Source organism: Aedes albopictus, chromosome 2 (genome assembly GCF_035046485.1).
Source record: "Aedes albopictus strain Foshan chromosome 2, AalbF5, whole genome shotgun sequence".
Taxonomy (NCBI): Eukaryota; Metazoa; Arthropoda; class Insecta; order Diptera; family Culicidae; genus Aedes; species Aedes albopictus.
This window is the reverse complement of record NC_085137.1, coordinates 104,649,106-104,670,571: the sequence shown is the minus strand read 5'-3', so window position 1 is coordinate 104,670,571 and position 21,466 is coordinate 104,649,106. Positions and strand designations below refer to the sequence as shown.

Here is a 21,466-nt window from a genome sequence, read left to right as displayed (position 1 = left end):
AATAATCGTCACGAAAACATTATCGCAAATCGTTAAATAGGTGCCGGTAGTGAGCAAACGTCAAACAGGAGCAAAAATTATGCGAGCGCTGTGAGCGGGAGATTTGCGAGCTACAAATGATCAGTTCCTGAAGGGATGTGTTCAATCGTGTGATACATTGTGTTGGTGCAGATTCAAATGGTGGCTAAAACATGCTGAGTGCTAGATAATTCCAACAAAATAGCGGTTCGAGCTACCTTTACTGATTTTCGTCACGAGAAAGTGAAAAATTGTTGCTACAAAGTCAATAATGTGCGTTATTCGACATTAATTTCTCTATGCGATTGCTTGTAATCAACATCCCTTCAGAAGTGTCTACCATTTGGTTCTCAACCGTACCTGCCTGTGTTATAAAATTTTATTGGCACAATAAAGCAATCCATGAGGACTTTTCGCGATGGGGGTGACAGCCAAAAATGTTAACACAGTGTGAGTACAACTTAACAAAGTATCGTTAAGTGTCGTCAGTGCTTAACAAATTCCTTTGTGTTCAACTGTCCCCCCGATCATCGAATGTCAAAAATACATGGTAAACAAAAAATATCAGCTGATCGCATCTGTCTCATGGATTGCCTTATGACAGAGAACAACCATATATAAACAACGGATCAAAACAAAACGAATTGCATTCAAACAATGGACGTGGCTTAGTTGTGGAAGGAAATTCACCGTTCGATTACAACCTTCACCGAGAGACTGGAAGCGAAAGTCGAATCGTATGTTGCTGGCCTTGAAGACATTTAATAAATAAGCAATAATATTGCTTGCGTGGAACAACGTATCGAGGCTGTTAAGGATGACTACAAGGTTAATATGAACAACCCAAGGGGTTGGTCACTCGGCACATTGTGCCCGGCACACATGCCGGCACATCTCGGCACACATGCCGGCACAATCCGGCACACATGGACACAACATAGAAATCCAACTTTGCGGTATGGAATGAAACTGTCATTATACTTACGATTGCAAAAAAAACCCTACATACAGATTCTAGACAAGTGTTCTTAGTGGAATTTTGTCGGTAAACACCGACTAGACCAATAACATTCGCAAAAAATAGACAGCATTATAATTAGCGCAAAAACATTCTAAGAAAATATTCCACTGGGCACATTCGGCACACCTCCGGCACGTTCGGCACACTTCGGCACACACTGAAAAACAACCGGCACAGTTTAGGCACATATTGGCACACGCTCAAAAATCACGGCACAAATGAAGTGTGCTGAATGACCAACCCCTTAGAACAACCTCACCGGGGTTGTTACGAGTATTCGTGCTGATCATCATCACAGATTGCAACAGTTTGGTCGAATGGAACGAGCCCTGGACCTAGTTTTTTCGGGTGTTCCTTATCAGCGTAATGAGGATCTATATCAAATCTACCAAAGCGTTACTCGCAGCATCGGTGTCGTCGATAGGGTGCATCCGATGGTGTACCTGAAGCGGCTGTCCAATCAACCGTCAAGTACTGGATCTCCTCCACCCATTCTTTGTCAGTTTGCATTCCGTGGATTGAGAGACGAGTTCTTCAACAAATACCTCTATAGCAGATCATGGAATTCCGCTGTCACGTTTTTTCTCCACTTTTCGAGCAAAATAGATAAATTTGGCTGGAGGTGCTACGCCTTCCAGTGGCCGTTTTTCATCAGAGTCATTGAATCCCGTGAAACTTGCGATTTTTGTCTTGTGAAGATGCTTATTCGGGTTAGTGACAATGCCAACTTTAGAGTGCGACGGAGTGCCCATGTCGTAATGCAGCTTCCAATAATTGTTCCTAAGTGAGGCCCGCCCACCATGTGCAAAGTGCTGATTGCATCCTTAAAAGTCGTGAAAAATAAGTTACATATCTGGTAAAACATTGTGAAATCGTGCTAGCCGAAACCACCGCTGCGTTGCAGCAAATATGAGAACGATCCATTGCACCTTTTAGGATCTAAGAAACATCTAGATGGAGCAAGACATTGACCTGGTGAGATCTTTCTGATTTACCTATTAATTATAATATCATAATTTCTGAAATGAAAAAAATCTCAAAATTGAAGTTATAATGTCCCTATATATCCTCAAATAGATTATATTTTCAAATAACTGCATTTAAAGTTACATTTGCTTTTGTTTAATCTCGCTTTAAAGAGCGAGTGAAGGTGTGCAAAATATTAGGTACTAGCTGTCCCGGCAAACTTTATCTTGCCAAGCTGTGGTGGTTTGACAACTGTTGAGGCACTCTAGATTGATTTAATTTTGATCACGCTAAATTTCTTCCCGGCTCATGAGAAATCCGTACTTTATCATTTTTTTTACTTTTCTAGTGGATTTTCGTAACTTTTTGTACATATAAACACAGCCACCACGAATACGAATTGAACCATGCAAGAGTCATGCCGATCGGTCCACCCGTTCTTGAGTTTTGTTGCCTCAAAGGAACTTCAAACTCATTTTTATATATATAGATAGACTAGCTGTCCCGGCAAACTTTGTATTGCCGTCTTGTGGTGGTTTGACAACTGTTGAGCTCAAAATAGCACCGCACTCTAGATTGATTTTTATTTCGGTCGTGTTGATTTTCTTCCTGATTCATAAAAAATCAGTACAAAAATGAAAAATATTACTTTTCTAGTTGTTTTTCGTAACTTTTCATTACATATAAACACAGCCACCACGAATACGAATCGAACCGTGCAAGAGTCATGCTGATCAGTTCAGCCGTTCGTGACTTTTGTTGCCTCAAAGGGACTTCAAACTCATTTTTATATATATAGATAGATAGATATAGATAGATAGATAGATGTATTTCAACAACAATTTTATATATTTATCCAAACATCATTGCTTGGATCACAAAATCATTCTGCAATTGTAATTCGCTGCAATAATTGCCAGATCCAACCTTGGTTTAGGAAGAAAATGATTTAATATTTCATGATAAGATTTTCTGAAATTACAAATTCATATTTTTTAAAGAATTGCATATTTTTGTTGTGCTTTTCTCTAGTTCAAATTAGATAAATGGGATTTAGGTTGTTAAAAATTAAAATTCTCTAACATAGCCGCTCTGTCCGGGTGACGAATTTGAAATAAGATTTCCAAAATAATTGTGTATCTCATATATTAACGTTTCCCTAATAAATAAATAATCACCCTTTCCCGCATGTTCGTTTTTCCAGAAATAATTGGCCAATGCATTTAGGGCCGATTTCTTCACCCTGGCTTAAGCGTTAAGCCAGATTTAACTATATGGGTAAGCCTGGCTTACGGGTTAAGCCGAGGTGAAGAAATCGGCCCTTAATCTATTCTGGATTCTTCTACTACTGTGCACCCGATAGTAAATAAAAGAACAAACGAGTTTCGCGTTCCAAGATTTGTGAATAACTACAACGGTTTTTTAGTCGTTTAATGAAGAAAATGTTAAATCTGCCGTCGTGTGGGTAGATGATGTTGAGGCCATTGGAACAAAATCATTTGGTTCTCCGACGTCAACTCATGATTCCTATCATGTTCCATTTAATTTGGTATTGCCTATGTAATGATGGCGACAATCAAGAACCTAAAATTGAAGAAAATGCTTTTATTTAAATCGTGCAAGAAATACTTAAGAAAAAACTTGCAAACAACAACGGTGAAATTTTTTGACATTCTAGTGGCGTTGAACTGACATTTTTGCTTGAATTTTTGGCTACTCTGATGACCTCTGATGCTGCAAGGGCTGTCGGCAAGAATTGTCAAAATTGAATCACCCCTCATCATAGCGTAAAAAGCTGGATATGGGCTTATTTTTCTGTACATTCGGGGAAGGGCACATAACACTTTTTTCTCGTTTCAAAGAGCGAGTATTGGCGCTTAAGCCTAGGCTTTGAAGCCAGGACACACGGAGAAATGCCTGTGCCCCATCCCAGGAGAAGAGACGCCAACTGTAACGGAGTGTGCATTAACCTTCTTAGCAGCACCACTCCTAACGATTTTATGTTCAAACACAATCCCCCTAAAACGAAACGGTTGGTACGGTTGCCCCCGTTTCTTCCTTCATTCAATTCAAAAAGGTTTGTCAATCATGTTATTCATAAGTGGATGACCTGATTGCCTTAAATTTTTGAATTATCTTCCAACCCATTAGTCTGCACAGTGGGCCTGGCCATTTTAATATTTGTATCATATCTCTGATATGCTGCAAATATTAATGCTGACAAGAAAATATCAAAAAATTGATATTTCCAGGATGCTTTTCAATACTGGCTGTGCAAGCACTAAAATAGAAAAATAGAAATAGAAATACCTCTATAGCAGATCATTGACACTCCGTCACATCGGTTTCGAGGGCGTTGGGCGCTTCTACGTAAATGAAAGCTTAACACCACTCTCCAGACGCATATTGAACGCTGCGAACAAGCTTAGAAAGGAGGGCCGTATCTACAGGGTGTCTACGAAGAATGGTTTGGTTTCTGTAATTACCCACGAGAAAGCAGATGCCGTCATAGTAGATAATCTTGAACAATGGTTGTACCTGAAATCAAACCTATCCTAATAGTTATCTCTTTCCTTCATACAAAATTACATGTTTCATTTCCCTATCTTCCATTGTATCCATCCACTCCTAAAAGTTAAACTGTAATAGCATCGCCTTCCCTAGTTTATCTCTTGATTTCCTTTGTTTCTAATCCTAACAAATCCTTGCTGTCTCCTTCCTGAAAGTTTTGGGGTTGGGATGCTGTTGGGATGCTGTTGGGAAATTGTTGCTGTTGCTGGTGCTGTTTTGTACCTTTGGCCGCCTGCTGCTGCTAGTTGCTGTTATTGCTGCTGATGTGAATGCTGCTGTTGTTGTTGGAGTTTCAATCAATTTCTTTTTCTTTTAAGCCACTTGTCTGCACTATGTGATTCAAAGTTCCTTTGTTAGAAATGCTAGTTGGTAAAATAAGATTGTGGTTCCTAATAGTTCGCTGCCGTGTGCAGCATAGTTGTCCCATGTTACAAAACAGCAAACCGAGAAAAACGCGTTTTAAGTTCCAGCCTTGTTTCCCTCTCTACGAACAAGTGTAATAAAAAATCAAAGTGAATTCATCAGGAGAGCGTTAGAATTGGTATTTATCATTGAAGTATGAACCAAAAATTTCATAGGTATTAAATTTACTTTAACTTTTTAAATAAAAACTCTGGTGGGACTGTAATGCCGATAAATCTAGCAAATTTCGGGATTTTATCGGCATAAGCTGTCCCATGTCATGCGAGATTTTCAGCATAAGCTGTCCCATGTTTCAGTTTTCAGCATAAGCTGTCCCATGTTGGATGTTATCAGGATTCCCGGAGAATGTCCAGGATTCACACAGACATTCTCGGCATTCCCGGCGAATTTTTGGAATTCATGTAGTATTGTTAGGATTTCTGGAGGACTTTGGGGAGGGAGGGGTGAAACGTACCATTTCATGAAATTGCCAAAATAATTTTTAAAAATCCATGTGAGTATTATCGAACCGGGCTCGACGAGTTGATGTTGTAAATCGATGTCCGACGCAATTTTGAAATCCAAAATGGCGGCTTCCGGTTTCTGCAAATCCATGGAATCCCACGCAATATGGATATTTCCGGAACGGGCACGACAAGCAGATGTTGAAAATCGATGTCCGACGCCATTTTGAAATCCAAGATGGCGGCTTCCGGTTTCTGCAAATGCATGGAAACCCACGCAATATGGATATTTCCGGAACGGGCTCGACAAGCAGATGTTGAAAATCGATGTCCGACGCCATTTTGAAATCCAAGATGGCGGCTTCAGGTTTCTGGAAATCCATGGAAACCCACGCAATATGGATATTTCCAGAACGGGCTCACCGAGCAGATGTTGAAAATCTATGTCCGACGCCATTTTGAAATTGGGTATGGGTAAACATGGGTAACATGGGTAAAACTACTACATACTTCTTTGGGATAGTTTTCTTCCTTTTTAAATGATGTTGAGCAACCGTTACCGATTTCGGTTCACCATCTTAGTGTTCCAAACCTCATCGGATATCGATTTATGTTCTTCGCATCAAACCCGATCGATGACAACCTTTATTATACAGCAGCATCGCATGTATTACAAAATGTTATCGGATGTCAGCATTGAAATTACGGCCGCCATCTTGGATTATGGTCCGCCATCTTGAATTTCAAATAGGCTTCGTATATCTTTCCAAGTCCTACGATATTCTTTAGGAAGCCGTTTGAAGGGACCATCATAGCAATCAAAAAAAAAATTCAGTATGGAAAAATTTACCTCCATGAGTCGATATCGAGTCAAGGAACATCGACTCATGGAGGTTCGATTGTTGTATCATAGCTTGTACCACCATTCCACCGCCATATTGAATTGTAATCCGCCATCTTGGATTTCAAAACGGCGTCATATATCGATTTTCGACTTCTACCCATCGAGTCCGATTGATAGATACCCATATTACATGGTATCATAGCTCTTAACACCATTCCGTGGCCGCCATCTTGGATTTCAAAATGCCGTCAAAAATCGATTTTTGAGTTCTACTTATCAAGTCCGATCGATAAATACCCATATTGCATGGTATCATAGCTCAAAACACCATTCCGTGGCCGCCGTCTTGGATGATAATTCGCCATCTTGGATTTCAAAATGGCGTCAAATATCGATTTTTGAGTTCTACTCATCAAGTCCGATCGATAGATACCCATATTGCATGGTATCATAGCTCATACCACCATTACATGGCCGCCATATTGGATTATGGTCCGCCATCTTGGGTTTCAAAATGGCGTCAAATATCGATTTTTAACATATACTCATCAAGTCCAATCGATAGATCCTCATATTGCATGGTATCATAGCTCAAAACACCATTCCGTGGCCGCCATCTTGGATTATGGTCCACCATCTTGGATTTCAAAATGGCGTCAAATATCGATTTTTGAGTTCTACTCATCAAGTCCGATCGATAGATACCCATATTGCATGGTATCATAGCTCAAAACACCATTACATGGCCGCCATATTGGATTATGGTGCGCCATCTTGGATTTCAAAATGGCGTCAAATATCGATTTTTGAGTTCTACTCATCAAGTCCGATCGATAAATACCCATATTGCATGGTATCATAGCTCAAAACACCATTCCGTGGCCGCCGTCTTGGATGATAATTCGCCATCTTGGATTTCAAAATGGCGTCAAATATCGATTTTTGAGTTCTACTCATCAAGTCCGATCGATAGATACCCATATTGCATGGTATCATAGCTCATACCACCATTACATGGCCGCCATATTGGATTATGGTCCGCCATCTTGGGTTTCAAAATGGCGTCAAATATCGATTTTTGAGTTCTACTTATCAAGTCCGATCGATAAATACCCATATTGCATGGTATCATAGCTCAAAACACCATTCCGTGGCCGCCATCTTGGATTATGGTCCACCATCTTGGATTTCAAAATGGCGTCAAATATCGATTTTTGAGTTCTACTCATCAAGTCCGATCGATAGATACCCATATTGCATGGTATCATAGCTCAAAACACCATTACATGGCCGCCATATTGGATTATGGTGCGCCATCTTGGGTTTCAAAATGGCGTCAAATATCGATTTTTAACATATACTCATCAAGTCCAATCGATAGATCCTCATATTGCATGGTATCATAGCTCAAAACACCATTCCGTGGCCGCCATCTTGGATTATGGTCCACCATCTTGGATTTCAAAATGGCGTCAAATATCGATTTTTGAGTTCTACTCATCAAGTCCGATCGATAGATACCCATATTGCATGGTATCATAGCTCAAAACACCAATCCGTGGCCGCCATCTTGGATTATGGTCCGCCATCTTGGATTTCAAAATGGTGTCGGATATTGATTTTTGACTTCTACTCATCAAACCCGATCGATAGATACCCATATTGCATAGTATCCGTAACAGATTCACCGTTAAATAGCAAGCACTCTGACGTTTTGACCGCCATCTTGGAACCTAAGCCGCCATCTTGAATTCCAATACCCTTAATAACCATCTCTTTAACAAACAAATAAACAAACATACAAATTTACATACACATTAACATACAATTTAACATACAAACATACATACATTGACTTTTATATATATAGATTGCATGGTTTAGAGCCTAAAACTCCATTAAACAGTCGCCATCTTGAATTTTGAGCCGCCATCTTGGATTGTAGACCGCCATCTTGGATATTCTGGTCGCCATCTTTGGACTGGTTACTGATTACACCCTCCACTGGTTACTCATAGCTTACTCCAATTTAGCTTTAAAAGCTGAAAAAAAAAACATGGGACAGCTTATGCTGAAAAATTGAACATGGGACAGCTTATGCTGCAAAATAGAACATGGGACTACTGCAAAATTGAACATGGGACAGCTTATGCTGGAAAATTGAACATGGGACAGCTTATGCTGAAAATTGGAACATGGGACAGCTTATGATGACAAAAATGAACATGGGACAAATTGACTTGATGTTGTTTTTATAGATTTTCCGAACAAAGTGTACTAACCGAGGGCAGTTTCTAAAAGAATACGTAAAAATAGACCGTTTGGCGAAAAAAAGTCAAAATCGACAAAATGTAACATGGGACAACTATGCTGCACACGGCAGTTCGTTCTTCTTCATGTTGTGTTGATCTGGTTGAGGTCTCTCGCTTAATCTATCAGATTGTTATTCAAAATGCTGGCTAACGTTAACAATGTCAGCGCTTCCACAAGTACCTTGATTCCCAGAGCAGTTTTGAGGGCTGCTTTAGGTTCAAATAATCTAAATATTAATCATATTAATGTACAGAGTCTGATAGAACGTAGATTTTCTAAATTCAATGAATTAAAAATGAACATATTTGACTGCAATCTCGACATAATCTGTATGACAGAGACTTGGATGTATGATTCTATCAATAATCGAATGGTTTCTGAAGATGGTTATAAGATTTTTAGAAATGGCCGAAACAGGCATGGCGGGGGTGTTTGCATTTACATTCGTGAAGGCTTAGATGCCGTGTTGTGGATGCATCAGTCAACGATGGTGGTAATGGTTTTTGATCTGCTCGTCGTATTTCGTTCGCCTTTGAAAGTTTTTTTTTCTTCGCGATTCCGCTGACAGTTTGGCCGGTGCTACGCCATCCGGATGGCTCTTCCGCGGGTGAAAAAGTGTGAAATATGGATTTTGAGAAGATTTGTGTTCAAACATCCATGTTACTGAAGCAGCTGGCAGCGCTACACCATCCGGAAGTGCTTTAGTGTCTTGTGCGTGATTGCATGCCGCTGGCAGCAGGGGGTTCACGCAAGCGGGGCCGAAGTAGTTTTATCGTATTTTTTGGCGTTTTTGGCTGATCGGCCATTAGATTGGGGCTGTCCATTTATTACGTAAGGGATTTTTTACGATTTTTCGACACCACCCCCCCCCCCCCCGTAAGATTTTTTGTATGAGAGCCCAAAAACTTTTGTATGGCCCGTAAGATTTTTCAAACCCCCCTCCCCCCAAAAACCATTACGTAATTAATGGACGGCCCCATTCGAGAATCGGTCGGTATTTCCACCAAGATATCAATGATTCGCGAGTGGTTCCAGAATCGAAAGTGTGGCCTCATATTCATAATTCTGTGAGAGGTCAAGTGACGTGTGTTCTAATGATGACTGAATGCGTGCGTGATGGTGGCGAGACGAGGAGCATGCCGAGCATGCCTATCTGCGCTGTTACGATGTTCCCATGGTGATGGCAGCGCTACCTTGAATGGATTCCGGTGAGAATGTTCTGATTATAGCTACTACATCAAATTGAACTAAATACGCGCCAGATTCAAATTTACCTTTTAAACAGGAAGTGTGTTTGTATTATCATTATCCATTTGATAACGGTAATGCACACATGCGGGGCTTGTTGTAAGTGAAAGTGACCTCGGAATGGACGTGAGTAACCAGACATTCTGAAACGGGTCACTGGATCCCAACAGAGCAATCACCTTTCAACTCCCGGGCTAAAGATGATTTCAGTTGTGAGTGTGAAATTCAGTAAAAACCATACAGGCAACTGAAGACATCTTTCTTCCATAATACCACTGCCGGACAGTGGGAGTTGAATTGTACACACACACACACACACACACACACACACACACACACACACACACACACACACACACACACACACACACACACACACACACACACACACACACACACACACACACACACACACACACACACACACACACACACACACACACACACACACACACACACACACACACACACACACACACACACACACACACACACACACACACACACACACACACACACACACACACACACACACACACACACACACACACACACACACACACACACACACACACACACACATCAGTCAACGATGGTGGTAATCAGAGCCGTAGCGTGGTCCCACGGCGCCCTTGGCAAGCATCCAGATTGGCGCCCCACGACAATTAGACATTATTATTTTGCTAAATTTGTTTATTCAAAGTTATGTATACGTTTTCGAAGTTTTCAAAGAGTACGAACAGATTTTGCATTTCAAGAATCATACTTAGACCAGCACACTAGTTAAAAATGACATTTCAAATTCTTAAAATGTGTAAACCAGTGTGTATGTCTCTATAAGGCCTGAAGAGACGATGTTTTGTTAGAGGGAATTTTGTGCATCCCTAGATTGGCTAGTCGGGCTCTGTAGTCTGTGTGGCAAGTCAACGTACAGACTACTACCGCTCTTGAGATGTGGTATTCATTCGTGTGGAATCTGCCCAGCAATCAAGACGCGGTTGGAAAAGGCCGGAGCTCGGCTAGTTTGATCAATTAGTTTGGAGCCAATAGTGCGAATACTGTTCACATTTCAGAAGTGGGATATTAGCACGTGAAGAAGGCTACGGTTCGCAATTGGTATAAATTATCGTAAGTTGGGAATATCATCCATTATTGGTGAGTATTATTGAACAGTAATCGCTTCAACTGAACATGAGAAAATTCTTGGTGACGTGTTCGCGACAATCGCGTTGTACCGTATATGTGCGCATGTATGTGTGAGAGGATTACAGGCAACAGCAGCGCCTGTATTGATTTCCGGTGCACATACGAGGAAAACAACGCATGAACAAAAGTGAAGTTTTTGTACCCATATTCCCAGTTATTTTGATCTTATATTGTTGACGAGTGTGCGTGTGTGAGTGGACGCCCATGAATGTCAAAGAGTGTACGTATTAGAATGTGATGTCGAGTTTGTGAATGAAGGTTGTGTGCGTGACTGGCGGGGCGAGTTGCTGCAACTGCAGAAAAGGCCGCCATTGCTAAAGTTTTCCTGCCGTCGCACGGACGCCACGATAGACGCTCTGCGATTAAATAGAACATTTTGATCGTAAAAAGAACATTTACAGTGCTAGTGGAGCCAGAAAGAAATCTCCGTGCAAAATTCACTGTAAGTTACAAAAATAAACAACCTAATGCGCACGTCCGAAAGAAATTTGTGTGTTAACTTTTTCAGCATTTTGTTGGTATTCCCAGCTACAGCTTCTTCGTTCAATTGATCCAAAACTCGCTTCTGGTTATTGGTAAGTGCTTTATCCGATCTAGTGGGGCATGAATGTATATTTCGACAACTTTCAACAGCAAACAGTCACTATGAATCGATTGCGTGTTGATTATGATCGTCGTCCGAGACGTGCCGCTAATGGAGACGATAATGATGCAGGTCTCGCGATGCGGTCGAATGAGGTGGAGGCCGTCATATCCGAATTTGATCCTGACACCAATCGCGGTCAGTCTGCCGAAGACAGGCTCAACGAAATTGACTCGATGGCCGAAATTTTGGGCTGGGACCAACGACGAACTCTATTGTACGCCTGCATGCGGCTCAAAGGCCCTGCAAAGTTTTGGTTTGATGGTTGCAAGCAGGAGCTGCGCAACTGGCAGATTTTCCGAGAGAGATTGTTGGAAAATTTCCCGACCGTCGTCGACACCGCTGGAATTCACAAAAGACTTCTCAACCTGAAACGAAAAGCGGACCAATCGGTGGAATCATATTTCCACGAAACAGTGGCTCTGGGTCGAAAGATCAGACTGTCGGATGATTTGATCAAGCATTACCTGATTAAGGGCCTACCATATGCATCGACTCGAGCCGTTATGGCACAGGACCCTGCTGTAACCTTGCCGCAGTTCTTGAACGCGCTTATCCGGGTGGAGCGAGCGACGAAGGATATCGAGAAGCGAGATACTGAAGTTGCTGGGCGATATGGATCCAACAAAACTCCAGGAAGGAAATCACTCGATGCCAGGAAGTCGATGGACACCAATCGAGCTGACGCTGCTGTACGCAACGCAACTCCAGCACGAGCGGAACCGCAGCCCGGTCCGTCGAAGACAACCCCATTAAACCAGAAACGCCAATGTTTCATCTGCCGGTCTGAAGAGCATCTAGCACGCAAGTGTCCGCAACGCAAGGATTTTCGTTCCGAGGTGGTATGCAACCGCGCCACCATGTAAATAAAGTGGTTTATTCAAAGATTGCTACTATTAAAGGCGTACAGGTCACTGCTTTCGTGGATTTAGGTAGTGAGAGAACTCTTTTGAAAGAACAAACTGCGAAAATGTTGGCGTTGGATATAGAAAACGAGAAGTCATTGCTGAAGGGATTCGCCGGTGGAGTATGCACAACAATTGGAGCAGTAACAGAAAAAATTGAAATGGACGGATACGTGAATAAGCTCAGGATTTTGGTAGTTCCCGATAGCGCGATGCAGTATGACTTGCTGGTGGGGGACGATTTCTTTGGTAGAGAAGGAGTGAGTGCAGTGAAGACCGCAGACGCACTCGCCATCCAATGTGACAAGCCAGCAGTCCTGAGTGTAGAAGCATCGAGGAACCATAACACTACAGTGCCATTAAAAATCGACGATTTGAATGTTGGACCGTCTTCGGAAAACGCGAAAATGCAACTGGTGACCCTTGTGAATCGATATCGCTCCTGTTTCGCAGTAAACCTGAAGGAGATTGGTTATACGGATATTGAAACAATGCACATTTCGCTTAAAGAGGATAAGGTGGTTAGACATGTCCCTTACAGGGTGGCATACGGACAACGAAAATATTTGCAGGATGAAATAAAAGACCTGCTGGAGAATGACATTATAGAGGTTTCAACATCCGAGTATGCGTGGATTACCGTATGCTCAACTCTATCATCCAAAAGGAATATTTCCCCACAAACCTCGTTGAGGAAGAGATCAACAACTTGAGTTAAGCGTGTGTTCACTTTATTGGATATGATGAACGGCTATTTCCAAATCGGCGTTGCTGAAGATTCACGGAAATACACTGCCTTTGTTACGCCGGACGGACAATACCAATTCAAGCGTGTACCTTTTGGCCTTTCCAACTCTGTCAGCGTATTTTGTCGAACGATGAGCAAAATTATTGAACCGTTGAAAGAAGAGGGCATTTCATTTTACTTCGACGATGTACTGATTGCCACTGAGACGGAGCAGGAAAATTTGGATCTGCTGGAACGATTTCTCATCGAAGTGTCAAAGTCCGGGATGACGCTCAAGGTCGGTAAGTGTGAATTTTTCAAAACATCTTTGGACTACTTGGGCCATGTCGTCACGGAAGGATGCGTGTCACCTGGACAAAGCAAAACTGAGGCTGTAGATAAGTTTCCTGTCCCCGAAGATGCACTAGGCGTTAGGCAGTTTTTAGGCCTTACGGGATATTTCCGCCGTTTTGTACAAAATTACGGTCAAATAGCGGCTCCACTCACGAGGCTTACAGGAAAGGTTCCTTTTGTTTGGGGAAAAGCTGAACAGATTGCATTTGAAAGCCTTAAATTTGCCTTGACTAGATGACCAGTATTAGCTCTTTATGACCCTTCTCTCGAACACGAAGTTCACTGTGACGCAAGCAGTTTCGGGTTGGCAGGGATTCTCATACAAGTCAACGAGAGAAGTGAGGCTCAGCCCGTAATGTATTACAGCAGAGCTACGTCAGACCCAGAATCTCGATACCACAGCTACGAGTTGGAGGTTTTGGCAGTGGTTGAAAGTTTGAAAAAGTTTCGCTACTACTTGCTCAATAAGCACTTCACCGTTTATACCGACTGCCAGTCCTTGGCTTTAACGCGTGCCAAGAAGGAACTTAATCCTCGCATTGCTCGTTGGTGGCTGACTATTCAAGAGTTCTCCTTTGATTTGAAGTTCCGATCTGGTCGGCAAATGAATCATGTCGATAGTCTTAGCCGTAATGTAATACGTCGTGCTGGAGAAGTTGAACGCGTTATGGCAATAGCTGTCGATAGCTTCGATTGGGTAGCAGCACTGCAACTCCAAGATGGTAAAATCTGTAAGGTGAAAAAAATGCTTGAGGGATTATTAACGCCAGAAAAGGATATAATCAAGAGCTACAAAGAAGCTAACGGTCGCATTTTCCGTGTAACACCAAATGGCCTGAAATTCGTTGTTCCAACGAAGGTGCGTTTTCATGTCGTCAAGTCATTGCACGACGATATGGGGCATCCCGGAATAGATAAAACAACCGAGTTAGTGAATCAGGACTTCTGGTTCGAGAATATGAACGCTTTCATCAGGCAGTATGTGAAATGTTGTATTGAGTGCGCAGCAAACAAGCGAGGACTCGACGAAACTCGGATTACAATACACACTCACCTAAAGCAGCCTATTCCTTTCTGGGTAATCCATGCTGACTACTGTGGTCCTTTTCCGAAAAGTAAGAGGCAGAACACGCAGGTGAATAAATCCCTAGATAACTTCCTGAAAACCTCCCTGAAGGCATTTCTAAAGGGATTCTTCGAGAATTTTTAGTAAGAATCTCCAGAAGAATTCTTTATTTGCTTTTTTTTAATAATTTTTAATATAAGATTTTGAGAGAATTTCTGGAGAAATTCTTTGAAATGTTTTTAAAGAAATTTCTTGAGAAAATTCTGAAATAGTTTTTGAAAGATTTGCTTAAAGAAGCCCAGTAAAAATCCGAAGAAATACCTGGTGAAATTTATGAAGAAATTCCCGAAATATTTATTTGTTTGAAGGGAATGAACAGCGTCGTCTGAATATTTTTCATTTAAAATACTTGTTAAAAACACTCTGAAATATGTCAATAAATAAGTTTCCAGTAATTTTCAGAGAAAAACTTTCACTAGAATTTTGAAAACTTATTGATTTTGCTTGCTCGTTAAAAAACAACTAAAATAACTTCCAAAGTAAAAAAAACAAGCTAAATTCCCAGGTAACATCATGATAAATAATCTAGCGAACGAATTTTTGAGAATAACGTAATGTAAAAAACACTCGATCAATCTTAGATATTTTGAAGTCTTGGTAACATACAAGAAAACAATAGCATCATAATATTCCTTCTAGCCTTTTTCCTTTTCGGCGACCCTTAGAGGCTGGCGCCCTTGGCGGGGGCCAACCTGGCCAACCCCACGCTACGGCTCTGGTGGTAATGCGCGAGGTACAGAGTTTTTATGTTGCGAAATTAAAAGTGGGAATGATCGGTTTATGCTTGTACAGTCCGGATTCGCTGGTTGGGTCGCGACTGCGCCCCGATTAGCGAATTGTGTTCGTTCGTTGGGGCAACTGACAGCTGATCAAAATGCTCTAGACACACGCAAGTGACAAGAAATACGACACGGAACACTCATATACTTGCGCAAACGTTGTGTATACAGGAGCTGTGATGCGACGGCGGTCAGACGTCAAAATCGTTTTGACATATATTTTGACATTGACAGTGCTTTTTAGTTGGGTTTTGCCCCAACCAGTGAACATTCAACCATCGAGACAGCCCATCTAATGAGCTCTCAACGAACGAATCGTCACTGTAGTATATTATAATCCCCCAGATGTAGATTGTTCAAATACGCTGCTGCAACACTGATGAGTTTACTGTTAACTATGAATTAACCTTTTTCATAGGAGATTTCAATACTGATTGATTCAAATGCAATAATAGACAAATTAGGCTCAGAGATGTTATATCCGGAATGGCATATGTTTGCATCAACAGTGAACCAACTTTTTTCCACCAAACGGGTTGCTCATTTCTAGACCTTTGCTTGACTGATTCGCCCGATAAGGTTTTGAAACACGATCAAATTTCACTGCCTGGAGTCTCTAACCATGACATGGTATTTGTTTCGTTGAAAATAGGATCACCCAAGGATAAATCTAGTGTTTACTATCGCGATTACTCTAACTTCGACTCTCTAGCTTTACAAAATGTATTCAATTGCATTGATTGGAATACATACTTTTTGCGAGATGATCCTGATTTTTTGTTAGAGTATCTAAATGATAAGTTACGATTTTTACATGATACATATATACCTATTCGGATTAGTAGACCCAAGAAAAATCCGTGGTTTACTTCTGAAATCGAGCAAGCGATTATTTCACGAAATATAGCATATAAAAATTAGCTGCGAGACAAACCAGTTGATAACAATTTGCAGTACAAAAGGGTTCGTAACCGGGTAACTTGTTTGATCAGAAATGCGAAGGTTAATTACGAAAAACGTACCGTAAATGTTAATGTGTCGAGCAAACAATTGTGGAACAACATAAAAAAGCTTGGAGTTTCCAAAGATAAACACCAGGTAATAATTGCAGTGCCACTTCTAATGCGATAAACAATAGGATGATTGCTGATTACATTTTTACTGATTGCTCTCAGTTGGCGCCAGCAGCGGAAGGTGCAGACAAGAACCTTTATAGCATCTGGTTTCCAGCGCTGACACCATCGCTGGTATTCAATGCATCGTTTGTGCTACTCTCGGTTGTCAACTTTCTCAAATTTTCATCTCAAGCTCACGGAAGCATGGTAGTCAAGAACTGTCAAATCGTATGGAAAAAATACTAAAAACGTTAATTGCTAGAAAATGGGATAATTTCGTGAAAAGTTAGTGATTAGAAATCAACAATGATTTGAAAAGGCAACTTTTAGTGTTTACTTCATGTTCCGGAAAAACTTTTTCACCGAGAAAATTCGATTTTACTAGCACACAAAAAAGTGCCATCTGTTACATTTTTAGTTTGGAATGTCGATCTATTACTTCTCGTCAAATTTTATCTCCGATAATCAACCCATGCATACTTATTCAACAAATGTGGATGGATTTGTGTTTCAAGAAATAGAAAATTTTGAAATTGTGAACGCAGTTTTCGACATTAAGTCCAATGCTGTGGGGCTAGATAACATTTCCATTGAATTTATCAAAATTATTTTACCATTAGCAATACCACTTTTTAACCACCTTTCCAACAGCATAATTACGACTACCAGATTCCCTGCTAAGTGGAAACAAGTAAAAGTAATCCCCATCAAGAAGAAAGAAAGAAATTCTGATATTACGAACCTAAGGCCAATCAGTCTACTGTGTTCCCTTTCAAAGGTTCTGGAGAAGCTTTTAAAAAATCAGATGTGTGAGCTTCCTAACCCAGTATCAGTCTGGTTTTCGGAGGAAGCATAGTACAACTACTGCACTTTTAAAAGTGCACGATGATATCTCTAGATCCATAGACAAAAAAGGTATCGCTATATTATTATTAATAGACTTTGCTAAAGCCTTCGACCGCGTATCCCATCTTAAGCTTCTCGATAAATTATCTTCAAAATTTTATTTTTCTAATACTGCTGTATCTTTGATCAAATCTTATCTTAGTGAACGAACACAAACCGTTTTTCACAATATGGAATTTTCAACATTTATAGAAATAAAATCTGGAGTACCTCAAGGATCAATTCTTGGGCCGTTATTATTTTCTCTTTTATAAATGATCTTCCCTTGGGCTCTCAAGCTGGGTATCGAATTCTCTCCGGAGAAAACTGAGATGGTTGTCTTTTCTAAAAAACACAAACCGGCAAAGTTTCCGCTCCATCTGATGGGTAAGACAATCACTCATTGCATGTCTTCTCAATATCTCGGCGTCTGGTTCTACTCCAAATGCACCTGGGGGAAGCACATTGTGTATCTACAGATGTGATACAGAAATGCCAAAAGCGAATCAACTTTATGCGAACTATTACCGGAACATGGTGGGGAGCACATCCGGAAGATCTGATCAGGCTGTACCAAACAACCATTCTGTCGGTTTTAGAATACGGTAGCTTCTGTTTTCAATCCGCGGCGAAAACACACTTGCTGAAGCTTCAACGGGTTCAGTACCGTTGTTTTCGGATCGCGTTAGGTTGCATGAACTCAACTCACACTATGAGTTTAGAGGTGCGGAGTTGTGCGGAGTTATCGTTCCGGTTCCTCATCCGATGCGAGGTTGTGAATCCATTGGTCATAGAAAATTTCGAAAAAACTGCTCGAATAGAACCCTCAAACTCGTTTTATGAGTGTGTACTATTGGTACATGACGCTGGAGGTAAGCCCATCTCCGGTTAACACCAATCGTGACAACTTCTTAAACTTCGACAGTTGCTCTGTAGATCTTGATCTGTCCATGAAGGATGAGATCACCGGAATACCAGAATCTTTTCGTTCCGTGTGTATTCCACAAATTTTTGCAAGTAAGTTTGGGCATGTTAGCGGGGACAGACAGTTCTTCACAGACGGTTCGAAAACCGATGATTCGAGTGGTTTCGGTGTCTACAACGAATTTCATAGCGCCACCTACATGCTTCAATAGCCATGTTCGGTATACATTGCTGAGCTAGCGGCTATATACTACACCTTAGAGTACATTCGCACTCTTCCACCTGAGCACTACTTCATTTTTACCGACAGTCTAAGCTCTCTGGAGGCTGTTCGGTCAATGAAACCGATGAAGCACTCAGCGTACTTCCTGAATGGAATACGCCAGGTCTTGAGTGCTTTGTCCAAACGCTCATACATCATCACCATAGCTTGGGTCCCTTCACATTGCTCAATTCCGGGCAATGAGAAAGCGGACTCTCTGGCTAAGGTGGGCGCTAGCGAAGGCGATATTTACGAGCGTCAAATCGCCTTCGACGAATTTTTTGCATTGGCCCGTCAGGAGACCTTGATCAGCTGGCAACACAAATGGAGAGATGGAGAGATGGGTAGATGGTTGCACTCAGGCCCGTGCACAGAAGTGGCGCCAAGGGAGGGGTTTTTCCCAATTTCGGCAAAAGGCGGAGGGGCGCCTAGTATATGAAGCGTCGGTAATGGGGAGGGTTTAACACCAAAACCCCCCCCTTGTGCACGGGCTTGGTTGCACTCCATCATTCCACAGGTGTCGAAGAAGCCATGGTTCAAAGGGTTGGATTTAGGCCGCGATTTCATTCGTGTAATGTGTCGGCTGATGTCCAACCACTATTTGTTGAATGCACATACCTTCCGTATTGGGCTCTCAGAAAGCAATCTCTGTGTCTGTGGCGTGGCTTACCAGGATATCGAACATGTCGTGTGGGGATGCAATGAGTATCGTGAGGTCAGATCTGAGCTGCATGAAATTCTCCGGGTCCGAGGAAAACAACAGAAACCCGTTAGAGAAGTGTTGGCAGGACTTGATTTGGAATACATGAACCTGATTTACCAGTTTTTGAAACGTGTTGATGTCAGAGTTTGATGTAGTACGTTCCTTGTTTTCGTTGTCTGCCTTTTGGTTTTGTTGTTCGACCCTGTCTGTCGTTGCCCCCCTTCCGTTTGTCCTCTTCTTGTCGTTGTCTACCAATAAAGTCCTTTCTTTTTGGTTCCGTTACAGATATGGATAATTTGTTCCATCAATGTTTTTAGTATAAGTTAGCAAATAATTTAGTTTTAAACCCATAGACCCGTCCTTCCCAATTTTATTTTATTTTTTTTTTCAATCCTTAACCTCGAAACAGCCGCGAGTACTTCGGCTTCCCAAACTAACATAGTCTTAAGGCAGTAATAAATTGTAAAATGTAAAATCAATGTAAAAACAAAAGATTTCGGCTCAGTTATGCCCATGTGGCGCCCTGGAAGGCTCGGCTAAACGAATAAGTAAAAAAAAAATGATCTTCCGTCAGTTTTAGAATATTGTTCAGTCCACCGTTTTGCTGACGATGTTCAAATTTATCTATGCAGTGACATTAATATAACATGTATGAAATTTCGAGAAAAAATAACTCAGATTTACAAAAACTTCTGGAATGGTCTAGAAGAAACCTGCTGATGATTAATCCCAGTAAAACTAAAGCTCTTCTCATCAATAAGTCTAGATCTAGCCTTCAACCTCCAGATTTATATTTTGACAACGAAAAATTGCAGTTTGTAGATCAAGCCTTAAATCTATGAATAATTTTTACATCAAACCTTTGTTGGGATGCTCAAATAAACCAGCAATGTAGAGAAATATACTACGGTTTAAAACAATTAAACTTATCTTCTCGACATTTGGACACTCATACAAAAATAAGACTTTTCAAAACTCTTTTATTACCGCGCTTCATATTTTGTGATTTCATTTACAGCAATGCTTCTATGGCTTCAATGAATAAAATGCGTTTAGCTCTAAATGCTTGTGTGCGAAACGTTCATCGCCTTCCTAAATTTTCTAGAGTTTCTTATTTACACGAGACGTTGCTTGGATGTTCGTTCATGCAATTCTTTGAATACAGATTATGTTTAAATTTATGTAAGATTATAAACTCTAGAACACCTCACTATCTTTTTATAAAAATAACTCGGATGCGACAACCTCGCACTATGAACCTAAGTATACCTCATCATAATTCTGCATACTACGGGCATTCATTTTTATGTTCGAAGCATTGTACTTTGAAACGCGCTGCCAGTTAATGTCAAGTTATCCTCTTCTATAATTGGGTTTAAGCAAGACCTTCTTCATAGGTTCAGCAACATAAATTAGTTAACATGAATTAGTTAAGATGAATTATGGAACCTTCAGGAACATATTATAGTAAGTAAAACATGATTTTGTATTCTTATTGAAATCAATTTGCGGCATTTAAAAAGACTTTGTCTTACGTCGCACGAGTTATTATAAATAAATAAATAAATAAATAAATAAATGATTTGAATTACCCGTTAAAAAGTGAAGCAATGGGAAGCGAACAGTGACACGTCTGTTGGTCTGTGGTGATCATACCATGAACAGATTTGCTAGTTTGACATGTAGAAATCCGCCAATTTAACACAGGGTATGGAAGCTGTCAATTTCTACTTTGTATGAGAAATGTAGGAAGTGGACCAATACACAGTTTTTGCATTAACCCTCCTTTGGCATTGGGGTCATTTTTGACCGAAACCGTACACCATATCAGCGAGCTATTGCCAACCGGATGCAAAAGTAAGGTTAAAAAGTACTGGCCAACGCAACGTTAGATTTGGCCAATATTCTTAATTTTTTTTGGCAAATCGCGTGTGCTTCTTATGAAAGTGGCCAAATTGGAAGCACCCTGGCCAAAATAGATGCACTAGAG

The 21,466-nt window shown here is 40.9% G+C and overlaps 1 protein-coding gene across 1 annotated transcript in view; it reads right to left on the bottom strand.

The window, feature by feature from the left end:
• LOC134287690 (uncharacterized) overlaps positions 1-19,986 on the bottom strand; it is a 303,954-nt gene extending 283,968 nt beyond the window's left edge. Inside the window, exon 1 of the mRNA XM_062850187.1 lies at positions 19,392-19,986. The gene's annotated coding sequence lies outside the window, so the exon portion shown is untranslated. The remainder of the gene's footprint in view (positions 1-19,391) is intronic.
• Positions 19,987-21,466: the final 1,480 nt, after the last annotated feature.